Source organism: Phoenix dactylifera, chromosome 17 (assembly GCF_051530095.1).
Source record: "Phoenix dactylifera cultivar Ajwa chromosome 17, Ajwa_hap1_PhDact_Kaust_v1.1, whole genome shotgun sequence".
Lineage (NCBI taxonomy): Eukaryota > Viridiplantae > Streptophyta > Magnoliopsida > Arecales > Arecaceae > Phoenix > Phoenix dactylifera.
Window position 1 is genome coordinate 8,893,667 of NC_143206.1, and position 6,219 is coordinate 8,899,885.

The 6,219-nt window shown below is 42.1% G+C and overlaps 1 pseudogene across 1 annotated transcript; it reads right to left on the minus strand.

Annotated features, from left to right (window-relative positions):
• Positions 1-248: 248 nt before the first annotated feature.
• Positions 249-4,622, minus strand: LOC108510886 (putative disease resistance protein RGA3; annotated as a pseudogene). Its single transcript, XR_016398919.1, has 4 exons — positions 1,672-4,622; positions 620-1,601; positions 471-529; positions 249-379 (listed from the first exon to the last, which is right to left on the minus strand). The product of XR_016398919.1 is annotated as a putative disease resistance protein RGA3 (transcript).
• Between the last annotated feature and the right edge of the window lie 1,597 nt (positions 4,623-6,219).

Sequence of the window (6,219 nt, forward strand, 5' to 3'; positions counted from 1 at the left end):
AACATTACATGCCCAATGACATCTTCTGATAGGGAATTAAGCTTATCTCTTCCTAGCGTCCTTTTAAATGCCTAACAACAGCAAAAACAAATCTGTCGAGAAGATTCATACGAAGACACTTGATCATTGAATGTCTGGAAATCTTTGAAAAGTTTACCCAAGGCAAAGTATGTCGTTTCTTCTGTTACTGGATTTAGAATAGCAATAAATTTAATGCTGAAATGATTGACAGGAAAGCTGCTTGTACCATGAATGCTCTTAATTCATCATGAAGCTAAATTTGCTGCTCATCTGACATAGCAAGAGAAAAATAAAATGAGAAAAACTGAATGAAAAATTCCAATGTGTATCCCTCCAGCTCCCACTTGACCTCTCATCCCTGCAAAATACTTGTGAGAATCATGAATTGGTTCATAATAGTTTGTGTGAACAGTGTGTGGTTACCATCTCAGGAAGATGCCATTAATTACCTTTAGAATCTGCTTTAGCGAGCATGGACAAACTGATCTAAAACTTGCCACTAGATTCCCTGAGCAGGAACGAGAATGTGAGGGAACATAAATAATTGTACGCACTAATTTCTAGTTCATTTGAGAGAGATAGAGAGATGGAATTGTACCTTGAAAGGACTGGGATGACATTAAACTGTAGATGGTCGTCCAAGGCAAGAAAGGGAAGGAAGGAATGTGCTGAAGTTGCCCCTCCTCTCAGATAATATTTTGGTATGGGGAATGCCTGAGATGAGGTCCCAATACGGTCCTCCTCTCTTACACTGCCTCTCCAGGTGGGGGCACCCTTCAATGTGCAGATACTGAAGGCTGCGGAGTCGTCGTTGTAGACCTTCTGGGAGTGATGAAAGCAGAGGGCAATGGCTAACAGACAGATTCTGAAGGGCTTCGAGGCCCTGCAACCCTTCTGGCAGAGATGACAACTCCTTGCAACCGCTGATATCCAAAGACTCGAGTGCAGTGAGCTGTCCCAGCCCTTGTGGCAAAGATTTCAAGCCAGGAAGCTCCCTGATATACATCCTCTTGAGTGCTGTTAGCCCCAGATCTACAGGCAGAGAAGTCAGGCTTAGGCAACCTGAAATATGAACACTCTCAAGAGAAGTGGCATGTCGCAAGCCTTCCTTCAAAGAATTTATTTTGGGGCAGTAGCCAACATACAGTGATCTGAGGGAAGTAGGTAACTTGGGCAATTCCAGCAGACCATCACAATGTTCAATATCCAGCTCTTCCAGGTTTGGTAGGAGCTCTCCATCCCCTGATGATGATGAGGATAATGGTAAAGGTAATGGGCCAACCAACTTGTTGCAACTATGGAGACTTATCTTCTTCAGTGATTTCAAGCCACAGAACTCTGCCTCCGGCCAGTAGACCAGACCATCACAAGAAACCATCCTCAAAGATTGGAGAGAAGTAAGGTTCTTCCAAAATGCCAAAGGTGGTGATGATTGCTCTAGTGGTGAAAAAATCCAATTGCAGGATTCAATCTCCAAATAATGCAGGGATGTGCCCAACCCTCTCGTCTCCTCCTCCTCCAGCAAGGGTGCCAGATCCTCTGATGTGGTAATAGCTAAATTTTCAAGAGATCTGAAATACCTGAAAGACATTTTCTTCTGATCAGCAAGAGGAAATAGTAATAGCTAAATTTTCAAGAGATCTGAAATACCTGAAAGACATTTTCTTCTGATCAGCAAGAGGAGGCGAGTCTATACCATTGCTTGTTTTATAGACACCAATGCTAAGGGAAGAGAGTGTTGTCAGACTACAAATCAAGCCCAACTGCTTATTAGTTCCTTTCATTTTTAAACTTTTGAGAGATGGTAGCTCTGGCATAGTCATCAAATTTGGGCAATCAATGATCTCAAGCTCAGCAAGGTGAGGGAAAACCAACGTGACCTCTGCAGTTTCTTCAAACTCTGACCACTTCTCCAAGCTCATCATCGTATGCAACACCAATCTTTTCAGTGAGGGGAATGCTCGCACTGTGCCATCACTTGCATTGCCGTATATGGTGCTGCTGCAGATGTGCTTGACGCTATCCATCTTAATCATGTAGAGAAATTTAAGAGAAGGTAGCTGCCATAAAGGCGGGAGATGTTGGCATCTTGTGCAAACTCCCAGATGGATTTCAACTACATTTTGCAGCAATTGAGAGTCCATCATCCACGTTGGAAAGTTGCCACCCCCGTAGCGCCATACTGTCAGCTGCTTCAAGCCACCATGAGGTCTAAGGGCTTCCAACACCTCTTCAGTATTTTGTGCTGGCAAAACATCTTTGAAACAGCTATCGGCACTTTCTGCATAGCAGTAAGGGGGATACCACTCAATCAAATCCCAGCATAATATTAATGAACAAAGGTTTCGCTTGGAATTAAGATTAGCTTGTTTAGCATCTGCTGCATCCCTCACATTCCTCAGGTTATACAGCTCTAGAAAGCCCCCAAGATTTAAGCTATTCAACTCAGCTATACGCCTTCCAGCATCATTGCCTACGATGTATTTGGTCAATGTTCGTAGGCTGCTCAATTGTCCGATACTAGCTGGCAGGTGCTTCAGACGACGACATTTGTGAATGTAGAGATGCCTCAGGCTACTCATATTTCTCATATCTTCGGGTAGCTTACTAAGATTCCAGCAGTTAGAGAGTTTCAGAGTTTGTAGATTGAAAAGTGTGCTGGTGGTATCCGGTAATGCTTCAATATCACTACCAGAGAGATCGAGGTATCTCAGATGTTTCAAATATTCAATTGCAATAGGCAGTCCTGTGATAGTAGTATTATGTAGATCCAATGCTCTCAAGGACTTCGGCTTTGACGAATCCGCAGTCACTGTAATACTAGTATGGAACCCCTTTATCGAGGACAGGACAGTGCGAATATTTGGATAATTATTTAAGGTCCTATGAATGTTCAAATGAAAATTCTCAGATGTACACAAGTGACGGGTATTCATAGATATATCTCCCCGCCTGGCAGGTTCCAGTATGCTAAGGCATTCGTTCCCCATAATGGATCGTGCCAGATCGTGCATGAGTTCATGCATCTTGCATGTTGTTATGGAATAAAGTTCATGCTTGTTTGAACGATCTCCGTAGTCCTCAGCTTCCTTGATATCCTGAAAGAAATATCTCCAAGCCAACTCATCAAAAATCTCATGCCCTTTGTCCTCCAACTCCTTGCTTCCGTCGGATGGAATGAATCCATTGGCCATCCATAGTTGAATCAACAGATCCTTTTCCATCTCATAATCCTTCGGAAATATGGCACAAAACGCAAAGCACTGTTTTAAATGGGAAGGCAAATGACTGTAGCTCAACCTTAGTGCTGGCAAGATCCCATTTTCACCGACAGGCAGATCCCCAATGTTGTGATCCCTCACGGACAACCATTCGGCCAGTTCCCTTTTGGTAGACATTAATGACCCCAGTAGCTTCGCTGCCAGAGGCAACCCACCACATTTCTTGACAATCTGCTTGCCGATGTTTACGAGATTTTGAGGCTCTTCTGCTCGGCGCATAAATGCTCTCTTCCTAAACAATGACCAACAATGATCCTCAGCCAAAGGCGATAGGCGATAAGTGCCGAGGGTACCCATTATCGACGATGCCCGCTCACTTCGTGTAGTCACAACAATCCTACTCCCTTCTCCACCGGTTTCTAGTAAAGTTCTTAGTTAATCCCACTTTGCCTGATCCTCGTTCCAAATGTCATCTAATACAAGTAAGTACCTCTTCCCACTTACGACTTCCCGAAGGCGCCGTTGTAACAACTTCATGTTTGATAACCCGCACTCTACGTCTCTGGCTGAAGCTATAATAGCTTTAGCAAGTTTTGCAACATCGAACTCATCCGACCCACTGACCCATATTCGAGGCTGGAAATGTGTCTTCACCCTATCATCATTGTAAATCAATTGGGCTAGTGTGGTCTTACCCAAACCCCCCATCCCAACTATGGGAAGGACTGCAACATTCTGATAATCATCATGGGCAAGTAACAACTTCACTATTTTTTCTGTGTCTTCCTCCCTACCAATGACATCAAACCCAATAACACAGGAGTCGGTGTCTCGCCTGTCCCTCTTTTGTGGTTGGGTTTTGACCTCGAAACCAAATTTATTTCCCTCGTCTACTAGTTTCTCTATTTTTTCAACAATAGCATGCAACTCTCGCCCCATCTTAAGGCGAAACCAAACTGGATTGCCAAGAGAAAAGAAGCTGCGCACCTTTTTCGTCATATCGATCTGAATCTCTGCCTTCCGCCGCATTGCTTCCACATTGAACTCATCCAGTATGTCGTCTGCTTCGTAGGCTGCATTCTTCAGTGCTGCCAACCAGCTCTTCACACCCGCTTCCTTGACTTGCCGCTCCTCTGCAACTCCAAGTTTGGACTGAATTGCCAGCAGCGTTCTTTTCAGCTTTTCTAGCTTCTCATGGATGCCCCACATCGCTCCAAACTGTTGGAGAACACGGCCGGTTGCCTTCTCCATCACCACCGGTAGCAAAGCCGAGAGAAGTACGTCCGCCATTACTCTCCGATTGATTCGTGAACAACAGATGATGGATCGCAAAGAAAGTGACTCGGTGGAAATGCTCTCCCTCTTTCCACTAGAGCTGTGGGTGCTCTGGAAGCTTGTTTGATTTCTTTTCCCACCCTTGATTGATGTAAACAGAGCTTAGCCAACGCTGGCCCAACACGTTAGTTTAATCAAGTGCTCGGCATTTCAATATTGCAACCACCCGTAATTTAGCTGACCTGTTTGTTTTATCGAGACAGTACCTTCCTTGTGTGCTTAAAACTTTTACCATAAACTATGACCCCACATGTGAAACATCTGATATACTTCGTCCAGCATTCGACGCACGCAATTTTCTTTCGCGACTTGTCAGTTTTTTTATTCAAGTTCAGGTCATCCCGCTCCCAGTGTGTACGTTTATATCAGTAAAAGGTCTAGTTTGCCGCACCCAGAGCTTTGTGAATGGCATGAGTCATTGTGCCAGTCAATCAGCTGGTCAGATTCTTAGCTTAAAATAATCACCACATGCCGACAAAACCAATGTTAAATAATTGTCACTTGCCGAGAGCTTGTGCGCTCTCTTAATTTTTTTCGTGGGAAGGAGTGTTTAAATCAACGTTTGCTTTCGTTCCCTTGGCTTTTGGATGGATTCTATTGGGTTGTTGCACTCAACGAGTACACGCCCCATGTTGTTGACAGTACTGCTGCAAATTGGTAGGATCGAATCAGATTCTAAATGATCCGATTCCATCCGATTTTTTTGTTTGGGTTCTAATTTTGGATTCAGATCCAACTTGATGAAAAATCAGATCAGATCGGATCGGGCCTATGCCTACAAATTTTGACCCGACGGGTCATTCTGATCGAATTGGATTCGGGTCTATGCATTTTTATATTCAAAGTTCCACTATATAATAGTAAAAAACTAACTTAAAAAAATGGATCGGATCGGATTCGGATCTGGGTCAAAATTGGGTGGACCCGACCTGACCCGAAAAATAAAACGGATCCAAATTTAGGACCCGACCCAGCCCAGCAGGTCTTAAAATTCGGATCGGGTCAGATCTTATGCGGGTCGGCAGGGGCGGCCCAATACATTTGGGGGCCTTAGGCGAACTCATTAGAAGAAGCCTTTTTTATTATTATTTAAATAATAATTTTTTAATAAGTATAAAAATATTTTAAAATTTTTATTTAAAAATAATTCGCCTAGCTTTTTGAAAAGCAAAATTACTAATTAAACTTTTATACTCAAGATCCATTAAAATACTATTTTCAATCGATAATATAGCTAATCCATTTAATCTTTCTTGTGACATAGTTGATCGCAAATAAGATTTTATTAACTTTAATTTTGAAAAATTTCTTTCAGCAGAAGCAACTGTTACAGGTATTGTTAATAATATCCTATATGCAATGCATGCATTTGGAAAAGAATCTGTTTTTTTATAAAACTTAAAATATCAATAAGGGTACTAGTTTCTGTTTGTAAAAATTCAAAATTTTTAACTCTGAAAACAGATCAATACCATCAATATCAGAATATTCACCATGCTTTAAAAAGTTTTCAAGATTAAGACAACACTTTTTCAAATCATCTTCATTCAAAGATTTGAACTTTCTAAAATTAAACAAAAAACTAAAAACATTTTCATATACGGTAAATTGTTCAAACCTATTTTGAATTGAAAAAATAGCT